This window comes from Anopheles stephensi, chromosome 2, assembly GCF_013141755.1.
Source record: "Anopheles stephensi strain Indian chromosome 2, UCI_ANSTEP_V1.0, whole genome shotgun sequence".
NCBI lineage: Eukaryota > Metazoa > Arthropoda > Insecta > Diptera > Culicidae > Anopheles > Anopheles stephensi.
In genome coordinates, this window is record NC_050202.1 from 32517763 (window position 1) to 32534909 (window position 17147).

The 17147-nt window shown below is 43.4% G+C and overlaps 1 long non-coding RNA gene across 1 annotated transcript in view; it reads left to right on the forward strand.

Annotated features, from left to right (window-relative positions):
* Nucleotides 1-5289: 5289 nt before the first annotated feature.
* The window catches only part of LOC118508019, a 41761-nt gene continuing 29903 nt past the window's right edge, over nucleotides 5290-17147 (forward strand). The window contains exon 1 of the long non-coding RNA XR_004905729.1: nucleotides 5290-6031. This is a non-coding gene — a long non-coding RNA (uncharacterized LOC118508019). The remainder of the gene's footprint in view (nucleotides 6032-17147) is intronic.

Sequence of the window (17147 nt, forward strand, 5' to 3'; positions counted from 1 at the left end):
GTTCTGAAAAGGAGTTTTTTGTTACGGCAATAACGAAGCTGTACTTACAAGCACGTGGTAACAGAAAATGTAGGTCGGGTTTTCATTCATATCCGAACACAAATTTCCACCGGAGTTCATTAAAATTAAAAGGATTATTAAAAAAAAACACGAAAAGCTCCAAAGAGTTCAACTATAACCGAACAAAAATTATTAATACACTTTCAAAGCAATATGCAGTAAATTTGGAATTGAAATTGGTCCAGTTGGAATTTATTCGCTCTCGTAAAATTGTTCAATTAGTACGGAATGTTTCGAATCGATGGGCGAACACGGGCTTGTCGATCAGATTAAAGCGTAGCGAGTGGAAAGGTGCAGTGCTAATTACTTGTTTTTGCTTAAAAGTTTAACAGCTCTTGTAAATAAAGAATTTTGAGCACATTTTTTTCACTCACAATCTACATTTGATACAAGACGCTGAAAGGATGGCATGAAAGGGGTGTTAAATTATGTCTGGCCGGTACAAAATACGAACCCATTTGTTTGTGAGTTTGCTCCAGTGTGCTCACGCCAATCATTTAAGGAGTAGTGTAGAGTAGCAAAAACAGGACAGTAAGGAGGGCGGAGAATGAAGAGGCCAAACAAAACGAAATCGAAATACTGGCCCCATTTAAAGTGGGTATGGCAAAAACACCAACTACTATTGCACATTAATTATCATTTATGATACGGTTGCGTTTTGGTCGTGACTCATCTAGAAGCATGGAGGCAGGTGTTACGTTAGCCAGAAGCTTAAGAAAACATATCTGACAGCAGGTACCGTTTTGTTTCGTAGAGGATGTTCAAGTGCAATCGCCAGAATAAGGTTCCATGCTTAATTATTGCCAGCTAAACGATAAGGAAAGTGTTGTGTTTAATTGGAATCCATTTAATTGAATAATCAGAAATTGTTTCAAAATGTTTCCAAATGTCCTGGAATATATGTAGCGGTCTGGAGGGTTCGTAATATTTAAGGACCGGTTAGGTTCGTTAGGACTGTCCCCTGAAGCAAGGACTGACTACCCAGATAAGGATAGCTTAAGTCTAGGAACTCCGTCAAGTATAGGCAAGTGAGTTATATCCACAGTTAGTGGATATTATTGACCGTTCAAAAATCAGTTCATTCACACCGAAACCGAAACTCGTTTCGGGTGTGTTCCACAGCGAAAGGAAAGGATTGCATCTGTGTGTGTGCGCGCGCGAGATGAAAGAAAGTTGAACGAATTCTTGAAATTCCGCACGCAACTTTCAAAGTGATCGTTCATTGATAAAAACAAAGCAAGGGAAAGAGAAGGATAGCTTCCCCCAGCAGGAAAGACCAGCCCGAAAACGCGGATCACAGCAGAGATGAGGATCCCGAAGTGTCGAAGGCTCAAAGTTTCTCGAATGTCCAGTTTTGATTTTTCACCACCGTGGTCAGGTCAGGCCAGGTCCAGACTGCCTAGATAAGGGTTAAGTGGTTTTAATGTGTCAAGGCAAGCGGCAAGAAAGAGAAAAACAAACAACCCCCGAGCCATCAGCGGTGTACGGTGCCGGAGCGATCGAGACCTGAAATGAACTCCTCGAGTGTCACATTCCAGCGGTGTGGAGCAGTGGGATCCAAAATCCCGTTAGCATGATTTCATCCCTCCCGTGTTGGTATCCTTTCGATTCCAGTTTCCAGTGGCCCGCCTATCTTCCCCCGGCATCCTTAAGCTGCTTAACTTCTCTTTTAACTTTACTCTTCGCTTAGCTTTGGTACTCTCGCCAAAAACGCACGTTTTGGCAATGGTGGCCCCAGGGCACACTGGGGCAGTGCCTTCGGTGGGATATTTTGGGTCCCCTTTGCTGGACACAGAAACTGTACGGTGGTAGGCTTTTGTTCCTAGTATGGCTACAGAAACACATATACACACACACGGGCATTCTTGGCGGTTCACTGTCGCTTCAATGTGTTCATTATTGGATACCCAAATGAGGGGAAAAATTGAGTGATACAAAATTCCACCAGGTGAATTAGGTGGTGTGATATCTTTCCCTATGTTGCACTGCTATCCCCTATTGGATTAAGTGATGTTGAATGTTTAGTTAAAAAATTCTTTATTTTTATTTTGAATTTATTTGTTTCAAATTAAATTTTAAAATTTTGAAGCCTTATAGCTAATTTCTCTTTTTCCATATATTTTTGGAATATATTACATTATTACACAAATATTGGTCACTCACAAAACAGACAGCAGAAAATTGTATGATGTAGCTAATTTTCATAACAATCACTGCGGATGAAAAAAAAATTTAAAAGCTTTAAAAAATGCTTCAAAATTCAAATCTAAACAACAAGTTGATGGATAGAATCAAATAAATTAGTTGAAATGTTATTTTTGTAATGTTTGTTTAGCGTCATCAGACGAAAATGAGGATTCCACGCGATTATTTAATACTGAAGCAAGAAAAAGTTATATGACAAGCTTTTGTTTTGTTTTTGTTTTAAATTGTCATTTTGCACATAACGTCACCGCGCTTATCACCTCGTTATCTAGGTTCTGTTTCCTAGCAGCTTGGCAAAATTAACCTCAATTTCGGTCAAGGTCGTACTCCGCCCGTTATCTAATCACGCAAGACCGGGTTTTTGTTTCATTTGATAACATTAAATAAAACAGCTTTTATCGTAAACCATTTTTGCGATTGTCGACAGGACCGGTAGCTTCGTTTTAGAAGAAAAAGAATAGTTTTTAAATAATTTCCTCAAGAAAATAAAGGGTTATTTTTTAATTTTTCATTAGTACTAATTGTGTTAAGACTGTGTAGCAGTAATTATTTCCTGAATAATAAAATCAAAACAAATTAATTCTTCCGTATTAAATACACGATCTTTTAGATCAACCCAATGCTGCACGAACTGCATCCAAAAAACGAGGAAGGGGAATTATTGCTGCTTTTCCCCATGTGGAAACATTTTCCCCTTACAACACGATTTCAGCTCTAACGTATCCTGCTCCCGATCAAATAATCTCTCACACACAGGATCGTTCGGGGCCGCTCGGGTATGCAAACCAAAGAAAAAAGCCTAAAAAAGGAGAGTAAAACTTTGTCCGATCGAAAATTTCCTTTTCTTCTATTCCGTCTGGCCGGACCGCGTCGGGATCCGTCTGCTGTACATAATGCACGTTTTTGAAATGCTTGAACGTCGTCGTCCTGGCACCTTACGGAGGCAACGAACAGGCAGCCGTCCGATGGAACGCACCGGCAAAGTAAAGGATGGACACACACACACACAGGCAGGGTGAGAGACTTATTTATCGGCTTGATTTATGGCTTTCCGGTAGCGCGTTTCTCGCCTTGACGTTTTAGGATTTCTCTCGTTCTCTTTGTACCCGTCCCGCTCTTTCCAGCTTCGTACCTTCTCTCTTTCTATCGCTCTATCTCTTTCCAGCTTCGATGCTTTTCCTTTCCAGTTCGCCAAAAATGATTCGCTAACCCCACCCCACCACCCCCCGAAATACACGCAGTCGCGCCACGTGTTGGCGGCTGCTGGCTCCGGTGGTCGAGCCTACTCGGCAGTGCCGCTTCACTTCCATCGGACGACAATGGCGATATCTTTCACAATCGCATTCCATCGGTGAAACGGTAAAGTCGCACGCTCGCCACCGACCGGGACAAACGGTTTCTGGGTGTGTTAACGGATTTTTCACCCGATTGTTTGGCTCCGGTAGCAATCCAGTACAAGAAATCCTACAGGTTCCAGTAGACTAACAGCAGGAGCCGCGTGTGGCGAGTTCTAAGTGGTTCTAAGTTAAGTGTGGCGGGATAAGGTGGTTGAAAAATGCATTTTCAAGTGTTTTTAAGTGTTTTATTACTAACAGACGTTCAAGCGAAGGAATTTCAACTAAAAATAAGAGATCTGTTTCGTGAACAAAAGTGAGATCTCTGAGTCGGCAGGTCCATCTTCGTTCTTCAGAATCAGAATTTCCAGCTAGACGCAAAGGTTAGTATTCAACTGCCTACCGCATCTCTGCGCCCGTGCTGGCACATCACCTAGAGTGGCCCAATGTACCGGTGGCCACCGTTTCTTATTTCGTCGTTTTGTGTCTTGTCCCTTGTCTCTGGCGTGCGCGTGTCTCGCATTAGGAACACATTTAATCCTGTCCGACTGCGTGCCCTTCGCTCGTTTCACATTGTTTTATTGTGTTGTGTACGCGTGTGTGTGTGTGAGCATGAAATTTGAAAATTAAATTTGCTACACGAAACGGAGGCAGGTCTCAGGTCCGTTTTTTTTTTTTGTAGGAACTCCTGGTCCGAAAGGGGTGGTCGTTGCATAAACAAGCGATATTCGCATCGCCAAATCGCTGTATTCGTCAACTTGCACTGGATGGATTACAACCAGAAACACACACACGCACGCACACAGTCAAGAAACAGACTGGTTTGTCTGTTTCCTTTCCGCGCGCGATCTAACGATCTTATCCCGCAGATTCATTTTTTTCTAATACTCCGATGTCGCTTTCTTCCTGCAGAACATCATCGTTTGGAAGTCGAAACGGGAAAGGCGAGTGTCCGGATGAACGCCTTCGTCTTCGTGAATTTTGTGAATGCGACAAAGGAGAATAAGAAAAAAGAGTATGAAGAAGAAATTCGCGCAACATTGAACTGGAGCACAAAATGAACATAAGTCCGTGGTATGGGAAGAGTGCCCATACTGCTCCAACCCTCCAACATTTTGAGGCTGTGCGTGTGTTTCACTGCTGTTACTGCTGCTACTGCTGCTACAACATCGCAAAAACCACCCTTCGCAGGGGAATGTAGTGAGTTCACCGGAGTGCGTGTGTCCTCGCTCTTGAAGCGCGCGCGTGTGTTGCGAGCGAGAGCGACCGAAGAAATTCGTGAGTGCGTTTTTATTCAACCGAATCTAACGAAATAAATCAACACGAGAGAGCGAGAGCGAGCAAGAGAGTGCGCTAGTGCGCAAGCTGGAAAAAAGGGATGCAACCACTAGCCCACTTTTTGGGGAGGGTGAGAAAACTAAAACCCGGAAGTACTCGACCATGCCAAAAAGGTGCTGCTGCTGCTGGCGGAGAAGAAAAGCTACCCCCTAGCGCTGGAATCGGAAGGGGTAGCACGAATCGCGAGAGCGAAACATCGAGATTGGATGGAGCGAGAGAGAGAGAGAGAGTACGAAAATTCCGAGAGTGTGAAACAAAAGCGCGAGCGAGCTAAAACGCGCATTTTGGGGATGGTAGCGTTCGGCCGATCGGATGTCGTTTTATTCAAGTTTGAATGTAAGCAGCGTTCGGATCGGGCACACAGCCAGCCTCTCGATGGGCTGGCCATCTAGCCTGTCCTGGCACATACGGTCACATTAGGCCGTCAGTGTTCCATTGCAGAGGATACTGCGAGGCACTAGAGCCTCCAGCAGCCCCATACTCCCATACCTTCAGCAAGCTCCACTCGGCCAAGCACAGTGATGGTGTGTTCGTTTCTCGCTCGCCAGCTCGAGCCATCCTCGCGAGTCCTTTGCCGACGTTCCCTGGGTGCAATGTCCTTACGAAAGCTGTGAAGCAGCCAGTTACCGTTGCGAGTTGTGATGTGATGGTTTGCAAAGTTCCGTTTTTTTTGCGTTTGCGTTTGTTTTGTGCGAACTAACTAAGCTGTGTGTGTGCGTGTGTGTGAAACGATGGAAGTGATTTTCGGCTAAACGGCTTTTAAACTCTGCTCTGTGTGGTAAAATGTGGTGCTTCCTTTCCTTTTTTTGGTTGGTATAGCGAGAGTGCATTTAGGTTGCAACAGTTTTTGTTTGTTTCGCTGTTCGGTTCCTGTTATGTTGTGTTTGCTGCTTGTGTTGGTTGTTTTACGGGTTTTGCTAATAGTTAATGGGCGAAAACAAATTTTTGAGTGAATTTGTGGAATGACACTTCATCACGTTCAACTTTGGAGGCTCAGCGATCTGTGCGATCATCGAGGGATGAAGCAGACTTTGTTTTGTTATATGAGTTTAGTTGGTTTCGGAAGGCTGTGCTGTAGTGAGGACAAATAAAAGGTAAGTTAGTTTTTCCTATTACACAATGTTAGAATTCTTGGAATTTTTCAGAAAGGTTAAAAAAATCGTCAAGTAGATGTATCAGACAATTTATTTAACTGTTCATTACTCTGTTCACATTCTTGAGGTCTTGAGCTATTTCGCTATTACTCCAAGTTAAGTCATATGGAGAGCAAGGATGGGTAGTGAACGACTCGATGATAGTTGGGCAGGACTAGACAACAATTAATTCACATCAACGATCATTACTCAGAAAATGGTTCGAAAAAAATGACTGCTTTCCATGAAGTCGTTGAACAAGAAGAGATAAGTGATGTCAATGCTGTCATTCGGTATCAGCCGGACGCGTTGAATGTTTACTGAGAAATAAAAAGAATCCGCTAGCTGTTTGAATCTGACCATATAATACGTGACTTCATTTTATTCCAGTGGACTATAGAAAAAAAGTTGCCTTAGCACTACTCAGTGCGTATTGGGAAAATTCTTGATTTTTTTAAAGTAACCTTGCTCCAATGCTTTCTTCATTAATTTATCCGAACCATTTTTTGGGTCTATCTAGACCTTGGCTTCCCAAGAAAACTGCGTTTTCCACTGATAGGAAATCCTGCAACAACAGGGTCTAAATCTTGAATACAACCGATTCAAGCTCCAAGTTCTTTGGTTCCGTTGACCATAACTAGCTATCAATGACTGAGCGTCACACAACGCTCATGCACACATACACAAACACCGGAAGTGGCCACCATCCTCCGACCACCAGCGACGCTTGCTCTGTAAAGCGCACCATGGACGAGGCGAGCAAACATTTGTTCTCGCTGGTGCTACGAGCCCTCACTGCACTGCTCCTGTTCCCCGGCGATCGTCTGCTATTGTGTCCGCCTTACGGTCGGGGTTCCGTTTGTTTCCGGTTCGTATTTCCGCACCGCTGTCAGAGCGTACACACGATTTCCCTTTTTTCTTATTTGCATGTGTTCCAAGTTGCGAAACGCACTGATTTTGGTCAGTCGATCTCTTGGCAGCAACTCACCACCACCATGGACGCAAATCGCAAAAGGAAATCCTGATCTTGGATGGGTTTGGTTGGTGCGCGAATTTTGATGATGGCTCGCAAGCGGAGCCGTTCTTGGTGGTGAGAGGCCTGGCTGGGTGGCCTCGAGTGGCAATTGGAATAATCAAATCGATCATGCGTGGTTGGAAAGGCGGAGGAACCTTAACGAGATCAATAAACCTCTCCATCTGCAACAACTTGTCGCGGTATGCGGAAATCTTGAGATGTTGAGGTATCGAGGAACTTAGTATAAATCGAGATAATTTCTGAAGATTTCTGAAGATGGTTCTGAAGACATTGGTGCTTGTTTCTTTATCAATTTTGTTGGACAGATCTTTGAGAAGTATGAGTGATAGATATTGGAAGCTCCCATTCTTCATATTTGTATGATCTTCTCAGAACTTTCATGGTTTTATCCAATTTCCTTAAGCGTTTATGTCTAGAAATTGGACGTTAGTGGAAACCTTCTTCAAACTGCAGCTTTATCGAACTGCAGCTAAAAACATTTAGAAAAATTATCCGAAAAGACAAACAGTACGACTTGTCCCCCCAACAGCACCGAAAATGTTCAAAGGCCCACCATCCAACCCGGGTACGGCTGATGTCATTTCGCGTACGCTCCGACGCATATCGCCTAATCTAAGGCCTCCCCCCACCCTCTCCTCACCCGGACACACGAGCGGACAAGCATCGCGAAAAGGCAAACCAAAAGGTTGTGTGTTGCCCTTCGTTCCGCCACTCCGCTTCCCCACCTTCCCCGCACATAAAGCTCCCTAGCCAGTACAAAGAGCCGAATTGTTGTGGCCGCACTCCTCGCCCCGGTTCCAAATTTACTTCTCGCTCCGGCCACCATATCATCCTCTCACTTCTCCCCCTTACCAGATTGACTATTGGACAAAGAGAAGCGAAGGGCAGCGGAGGAGCTCGGGTAAAGACACGGCGTCTAAACACATACGCGCATCGCGTTCGCGGTTTGCGTATGTATTTATGCGAATTTTACGCATTCATTGAAAGGTGGAGCAGCTGAAGCCGGGCGGGTGGCCGGAGAGCACAGGGTGCAAAGGAAGACCGAGAGCGTGTGCGCGCGCGCGCGATGGGGCCGGTTCGCGCAAAGTTTAGCGAATGTGACCTTGGCACGAAGGAAGTTTCTAGTTCTTTGCCGGGTCTGCGTCTTGCACCAGCACCACTACCATCTCCTCCCTTAACATCTTCTCGGAGGACTGTTTCGCCATCCGGCAACCCGTCCAACCACCGGCACGCACGAAGCTTCCATTTGCGAATTGTGCTCTTTAAAGAAAGAAGGCCGAACAAACGAAACAGAACGCGCGCGCACACATACCAGCGCACAAAATTTGGCAATTCGCTTCTTTTTTTTGCACCACTCACTATCTCCCGCGTTTTTGGATGCTTTTTTTTCTTTAAGTTTGGCTCTTGTTTGGTTGGGCCGCCACACTGTTTGTCTCTGTTGCTCCCCACGGGGCTGGGAACCGGTAGTAGTATCTCAAGGGTTAGAGATTGGGGTCTGGCATTCGGTGGTCCGGTCGCGAGCTGTTGCTATAGCACTGGTTCGCTACCACACGTCCGGTTCTACCACAACCCTCCCCCGGCAAACATGGCCATCCGGTGACCGAGCAATGGCCCCCAAAAATGATGGTGGGTTGGTCATGGCTAATATTGCGTGTCTTGCTGTACGGGGTTTCTTTGCTTAGATATTGCGCATGTTTTAAGAGTAAGTCGCATGGGGATGTAGCTGCTGTTTTCTGCGCGTATGTTTAAATTTCGCGTACATCCCCCCTCCACCCCGCCGAAAGGTTGTGCCAACTCCTATCTGGGTATGTGTGGAACCGTCACATCCAGTGGTTGATGCGGAATGATCATGTGTTTGCAGATTTTTTGCTGATGTGTTACAGCACAGGTTTTTGTGAGCAATGAAGTTAGTTTCGGCTGTGGATTATATGTGGAATTTGCGTCAATAGGTTCTTAGCTTGAGAACGATTACTAATGGAACTGATACTGAGAATAGGGTATACGTTTAGGGCAATGCATGCGAGAAGCTAGCAAGTTCTGTCATTCGTAAAAAATATATTCACATATGAACGATGTCAAATATTTATCGATACGAAAGCTCTAATTTCACACGATTGGACCAAACAGCAAACCTCTTCCAGATTGCCACCCCGTATGCAGGACGTACTATCCAGTAAAGTTAGTCAAGGAAAGTCAGATGTTGCAGGCCTACACCTTTGGAGGTTTTAGCGGCAAGGATTATTCTTTAGTCACATTAGAATTGTCAGATTACCTATTTTTGTAGATGATGAAACAGTTTTTACTTCAGATGTCTTAATGAACAAAATTTTGAACAGATCTAAGGTTGTAGGATTTTATTTGTAGGAATATCATTTTGCAAAAATATTTCGACCTCTTCGTGAACGTTCCAGTTAAAAGAGGCTTTAGCGATGGTAGCCCTTAAAATAAATATTACCCTTGTTTCTGAGACCATAGTGATCAGTTGGTCCTCCGCCTGAGCCACAAAATTATTGGGGAAATCCTCCGATTAAAAATATTCCATCAAATTCTATTGGATGCCGTTGAGATTCTTTTCGATCGCTGTGATTGTCTTCAACAGTGGAGAATCAGACGGTGAGCGGAGTTTGTTCACCTAGGTCTATATCCCATTGGACTACCTCGTATAAGTGATCTAGTAAAAAGGTCAGAGTAGGCGCCTCTTGTCATGGACGCTTCATGTGAAGGGCTCCGTATGAGGGGCGTTGAGAGTTGCGTTGGGAGAGAACAGAGCTCTGGGATCAATTGGCATTCAACATTTTTGGTCGCGTTCAAATGGATGTCCAACGCCCGATCAGCAGAAACTCGTAACTCGAGCTTTAAGGGGCTCTTAACTTCCATTCCGCCTAAGGCCTCAAAGGTGCTTGATCCGCCATTAATCTTGATTGAGGATGTTCTCAAGTATGTTGGCTCTTCCATCTTATCCAGGACCCCTATGAACCCTGAATTTGATCTTATCCAGGACCCCTATGAACCCCGACCCTATGAATGTAAATTCTGAAATTTGGGCGCGGAACGATAAATCCTAAAGGCATTTGCTTAACAATTTACTGGAATTCTCCGAGGTAAGGTTGAGAGTAAATCTCAAATTTTCTAGGAAAGCATTGCCGACTAACTCTTTCTTTATTGTTGTGTCTGTATTGCTAGGTGGTTCAAGAATATTGTTTATAACAAAAAATTTTAGGTATTATTAATTGCCTTGGATTATTTTTTTTCCTTCTGGATCGAAACAAACTAGCATCATAAGGTAACGTTCAAACGAACGATCAATTCTTAATGCATCAAAGAGAAAGCTTCAACCATCCAAACGCAGTGAATTCAATGATTTTTTGCATAGCTTCCAAACCTTGTAAAATGACCTTTCACACGCTCTTTTTCTTCACCCATTTCCCTACTATTTGAATAAACCTTCTAAAGACATTATAAATGCCATACCGTGAAGGTGAAATTTTAATCTATTTATTAGCACCACTCACCGACCGTTGACACGACACTGACTTTGAAGAACCGAGAGCAAAGCCGTGAACCAATTTTCAGATTCGTTCTCAAATACCTTGATTGAACCAGACCCAGAGAGAGAAAGAGAGAGAGAGAGAGAGGCAGAGAAAGAGTGGGATTTAAAAGGAGATTTGAAATCGTACAGACCTGGTCCCCGCGTCCTGCGTCGTCAAGCTTTTCCGCATGACAATTCAACGACACACGTAATCTGGAATGTCTTTCATCAACCTTTTCACCAACCTTTTCCCAAATTAAGCCGGCTTTGATATCCGGATTGAAATGAAAATTAGCATTCACTGTGTTAGCGTGTTTGTCTATTTTTGGAACCTTTCGTACGAGCGAGTCCTGCGGGAAGATCGGTAGCGGGAGATTAAGATCGAAAGTTCATCATCAGCCACGAGAAATCCTTGCTTATGGTGTCACAGATTTTAATGTGTTTCTAATTGAAGAATGGCACGGCCGGGTTCGGGGCGTGTATCAAGCGTGAAATGGTGAAATAGATTAAGCTCCACTGCACGATTATCACCCCACCTGGTACGGTAGCTAAGCAAACCCACATAACTTACCCACGTGAGCGTTTATTAAAATTCAAAGTAAGGTGTAATTTTTAGAAAGCAATTCTGCAAGCTACTTTCCATATCACTCATTCTTTTGCCCACCAGAAAGCAGAATTTTATTTTTATTTTACTACAGGGAAATGCTTGCTGCTTTGTTGGTCCTCCGTCACTCGCAAAACCCTTCGAGGACACGAGCTGAAAAAGTCGTACAAATTAAATCTAACGATTGCGCTCGATTATGACACACGATGAAGGGCAAAAACTTCATCGAGCCGAGTTTGACGATGATCGCACGGACGATGATGACTATCTATGTCTCTGACGTGGGGGGAGAGAGGCACGGCACGGAGTGAAACTGTTACATGATTGCCTCCCGTTCTGCAGCAACTTCTTACTTACGGCCGAGCTCGTGCTCAGGCTTATGTCGATGATAATCGTCATCGGAACGTCAGGCAGGCAGACGAGCCGCGTCTCGAGAGTTGTTGAGCTTGAAAATGAAAATGAAAATGAAAGCTCCCGCGCGTACTACGGAGTCTCCGGCCAGGTTCTACTGTTGCCGCGCTATCATACTTTCACTTAGTGTTGGCTGTTGGTTTGCTTCTTTCCATCTCAGTATTCTGTCGTTCCTCGTTATCTGGCCTCCATTTTGAGGTGCTGTAATGAAAAGCACACAATCTTCATCGACTGCTGCTACCTACCACCATCATGGGGGAAGGAGAAAAGTTGAGTGGAGTAGCGACTTCTTAGCCGTGTGCTTTAAATTTTTTACCATATTTTTTTTTTGTTTAACTGTCCATGTCGTGCAGGTTGGATGGACAATTCCCCGGAGGAGTAGTATGGCTGCACTAACAATATTAATTTAGACACCCATGATGCTTTCCACCATGCTGTAATATCGCCATGGTACAGTGAGAAAACAGGTCCTTGAAACAGGTCGTTCCCACTTGGCTGGGTGGGGCTTTCTTGGTTGGTGGAGGCCGGGCACATTGAAACAGTTTCAGTTGGCGCGTTTGAAACACGGGTAGCCATGTTACCTAAAGATGGCTTTTTGAGAGTGTGTTTCTGGTGTTTTTTTTTTCTTTTTGGTTTATACTGGTCTGTGTGCTTGTGTATTGAAAACTTTCTTACGAAACGTTTTGCTACAGTTGATACTTTCCACGCGCGGCGACTACCTTGTGTGAACGATCGACTCGTTAGAAGACCGACTCGCTCTCTCCATCTCTTTCTCTCACCTTGTTTCGGGGAGCGAATGTTTAGCAATTTTTACTTAAACCACTCTTCTTGTACAGCGCAAAATTGGTAGGAACCGGGCCCCAATCACCGGATGCGGAACACGGGGAAAAGCGGGAAAAGAACTGAAGTTTTCCTTCCGATAGAGAAGAAGAAGCGAAGAAACAAATAATAGTTTTGCGGGCGGCGCTCTCGACCGGGCACCATGAACGGTAAAAGTGCCATTTTTGTTAGTTTTCCATGAACATGAACATCATAATCATGATGCAGTAGCGCGCCCGGAATCGCTTCTCAGCTTGGTAAGGTTCCTGTTCCTGTTTTGGTTACCGGGGGTCTGTTGGGGAATGGAGCGGTGGCAAAGGCCGCGGGGCTTATAATAGTTGCCTTTGGGCGATGGCGTGCACAGAACGGACTTTTTTTTGTGTGTCGTACCTGTACGCAGGTGAACTGCGGGAAGACTAGCCAGTTAATGTCAAGCGTGGAGCCAGAAAGGCACGGAGCACACTTTGTGCGGTGGAAAGTATGTGCTACGCTAACGGAAGAACTTTCCCGCCGAAGCTAGCCCTCGGTATGTGCGCAGAAACGAGGGATGCGGTACGGACATTCCTAAAATTACTTTACCGGAATGTGTGCTGCATTTTCAGTAAAAGTTTGAAAATTATTAGCCATGCTTTTCCCCACTCCGGGAGCGAGTGGGCCCGGCGACACAGAAGCCATCCGACCTTGTCCAACCGGTCCAAATTCACCGAGTCGGCTCGCAAAGTTTGGGGCAACTTTTGTGGTTTGGAAAAAAACGAGAAAGAAAAACGCGCTACGGTATAAGGTACGGTAATACGGCTTTACAAAACTTTAAAACCCTCCGCGCTGTCTGTCATGGCGTGTTGAGCTTTTGTTTTGCTGCCAATCGGGAGGTAGAGTTCCCCCTAGCCGGGATATCTCTATTTTCTACGCCAATGGAATCAATTGTTGGGGGTTTGCGAGAAGCGGGACTACGGGAGGGCGTACACGCGTCCGTCCAGCATGCGGAAAACATCACCTGGGAAGTAATCAAATTCTTCGTTACACGCGAATGTCTTACTGCTGCTGTAATGGTTCGTGTAATGTCAGAACGAGGAACGAAAATAGTAGCAACAACAAAAAAAGAAGGAGAATCCAGCAAGTTTCCAGCGACATGACGTGGGTTTAAAAAAAAGTTGGAAAATCATGCTTTTCCTATAGCTATAGCCCGCAAATTTGCTTTTATTCCGCTGCGGAGCGTATCTATGCTGCAATAATGTAGCTATTTATAAATCCGCGAGCACCGAGCACCGTGTTGTGGTTGTGGTGCATTAATGTAGTTTTATTTTACCTGCCCGGGATATGGGGTTTCCTTTTATTACTTTCGACTCCCTGCATCACTTTCGGTGGAATGGAAAACTGTCGAAATTGAATTGTTTTTCCAATGGGGTTTTGTGGGAGGATAAGACACGAATGCAGGCACTTCATTAGCCGAGACTGCAACTGCAAGGGGCAGGGTTCGGCAAAGCGAAAATCAATTTCGATACTGACGTAGCACGTGAAAATTATTCAATAAATGATTCAATAAACTTTGTAGATGCGCATTGGTTGCACATAAGGGGGAGTTTTTATGAGGTTTGAGCAAGGTACTTAGATTTCAATTTTATCGGTATGGCATAGCAGCATTACACAGATTTGATTTGATTTGATTTGGCTTGTTTTGATTCGGAGAACATGATACTCAGTTTAATTGGGTTTGTTAGCTTTATCTTGGAAGTATAAACATTTGAATACCTTTGAAATTCCTTTTTTATCTTTTATGAAGGCTTTTTAACAGTAAAGAAGAGCATAGTAATTGATACTCGTTCTGTGTTAGCGAAGAGTCCTTTGTTGAATTTGACAGTTGCCGTATGAAAGAATAAAAATCCATGGGATAAATAAATCATTTAATACACTTTTGAAATGAAGAGCAGCTTATTATGCTCTTAGTTCGAATGGAAATAGCCGCGCCCACTGCACAGAGAACGGCTTCGATCTGGCACCGGAACTGGAATTCTACTGGAATCTGTTTTAACTTCGTCACGAATAAAATAGTCCAAAGGGCGCAAATCTGAGGTGTTGGAAAGTCTTTTTCCGGAAAATTTCGACTAGAATGCGTCCGTTGAATGCAGTCCGATCAACTGCTGGAGTGCGAAGTCCTTCTTTCTAAATTTTCCAAAAAACCCCGTTCCTTTTTTCCTTCTCACTTCGATTTGAATCCCCTGAGATATTGTTCAATCTTCATCATGTCTCGATTCGATTGTCTGACGCGGATTTGTTTCCACTACAAGCTGCTGTGGCACTTCAAGTTCGAACGGTCTCGGCCTGCCATTTTTGGCTTTCTGTGAATTGTGTTTTTCCCGTAGTATGATGGTCAGTTCTGCGAAAAGGTAGGCAGTTTGAATGGGATATGATGAAAAAAACACAACTGTTCAATTAAGATTGGACACCCTGTATGATGATGATTAAAAAATTATCTTCTTCACTAGCTCTATAGGTGATTGTTTCTACAGTTTATGAAGCGTGACAGGAACCTGATACTTAGCGACTAAACTATATTTGAAGTGATCTCCTCTCCCTCTAAAGCAGCGAATGATCAGGGCGTTACCGTTACCAAAGCTATCCAGACATTCTGCTTCTTCCTTGTTTTTAAGATAGTTCTTATATGTTATCTCGTTGTTAGAATTATTAAATGTGTGTAAACAAAATAGTCTTCTAATGAAGCGAATAGAATGGACAGAATTGACAGCATTAATAAAAAAATAAAAAGAAATTCCCGTGGAGACATTAATGAGGATGTTAGGGAATCAGGAATCCTTGAAGGATACGTTGTCTATTGCTATGATTTGGAAGCTTAGAAAAGCAGGAGGAGCAGAAAACTCAAGGCTGTGTCTATGCTACCCTCTTGACTGGAAACATGGTTACCTCTGATCTATCTTATATCCTTGTGAACCGTTTATATTCCATACAGAGCTTTAAGAACTAGACCAAGCTGATCGAATGATTAACTTCCGTTGTCGCTTGTGATTGTGTCAGCAATATTATTGTTCTGATGTCCGACATTGTTAATAATTTTTCCAACGCTGTTGGCCCCGCTACTTTAGTTTGTCTGTATTGTGTTTGTGTTCAAGCTCAATATAAAATATCACACTACCAAGCCTCACTGCTTTAAGAGCCTCCCTATTTGCCCCTCTGTGTTCTGCTGTGCTACAAAATACATTCGGTGCGGTGAAATAGGTGAGAGATGTGTGGAGTTTTTTTGAAGTTAGGAAAAAAAAAAACTGGCAGTAAAATAAACGAAACGCCCGCAAGGAACGAATTTGACTGGTGTATTAACCGTAAAGCGGAACGAGAACGAAAAACCAGCAACCAAATATCATGTATGACTGATGATGATGATGATGATGATGTGAATGACTTCGCGGTACTGTTCCCGCGGCAGGAGCATACCCTCCCGTCACGACATTTGACGCTTTGTACAGCGAGTGCGTGTGTGATCGCGGCGAAAGCGCAGAAAAACGCGTCAACGCGCGGAAGGAAATTGTTTGCAGTCTCGAGGGCAAAGGAAAATATGCCATTTGATTGAGTGATGATAGGCAGCGAATGAGGAGCCTCTGCGTCGATACAGGCAGCGTGCGCGTAAGGGTTTTGATGTCAAAATGACGAATTTTCGTGCGGCAAAGGAGCAATAATCATGTACCTTCCCCGTAATGGGAACGCTGCCTGTGGGGATTCGTTAAAAGCCAGAGAGAAAATATTTATCTGTAACAGGAAGACCACATTAGGAGGGTTGGGTTGGTACTTGGAGGGAGCATTTTTGTTGAGTTTTCTCCTCGAAACGCTCGTATGTTTGTTGGGCGTGGAAAATCTGAAAAGTCATTCATTCTAACTGCAAAACACAATCGGTGTAGATCAAGAGAGCAGCAAATGCAAAGAAAGCTTGTTGATGAGGTCATATGTAAAAAACTTGATATACTAATATAAATAAAAAACATGTAGCTTTTCATTTTAAAAATTTGAATATAAAAGACACTTCCACTCTAATTTACCTACTGGTTGAAGTCGAATAACTTAATATTTGTCCCAAGATCATGCCATTCTGGAAGCTTGGAATGGCAGGCCGATATCTCTGTAGGTTAAAGAGTCACTTAAAAAAGTAGCAAAACATGAACTTACAAAATTGTCTTGAAAATGTTGTTCTTCATGTAACACCTTCTAAAACCGACCCTTCCTCATCGTTCTCAACCATTCGAGTTCCATGAGTTCTTGAAGTCTTTTGTCTGTTGACGGACAACATAATAAGACCACTTTTATATCAGATTGACAAACTGCTGCTTTTGATCCTTCTCGATACGAGATATAATCAAACCAAAATTTGGCAACATAATTTGCAACATCTTAGTGTTTAATTTCAAATTTGATGAATTATAAAACAACGCCAATTTATTTATTTATTAAGTATGACGGTCCGATGCCGTATTGTCCAACGCCAATAAGTTCAAATACACAAAAAAACTAACGTTTTCAATAACAAAGCTGGACTGTTTTGAAGTTAAAAATAAATAAAGAAAATTTCCAAAATTATATTAACATTTTCAATTTGCTCAATTTTATTGTATAATTTATTTTTCCTCATTTTCACGAGAATGACAAAAAGTGATTTAAACTCGATTTGTTGATTGAT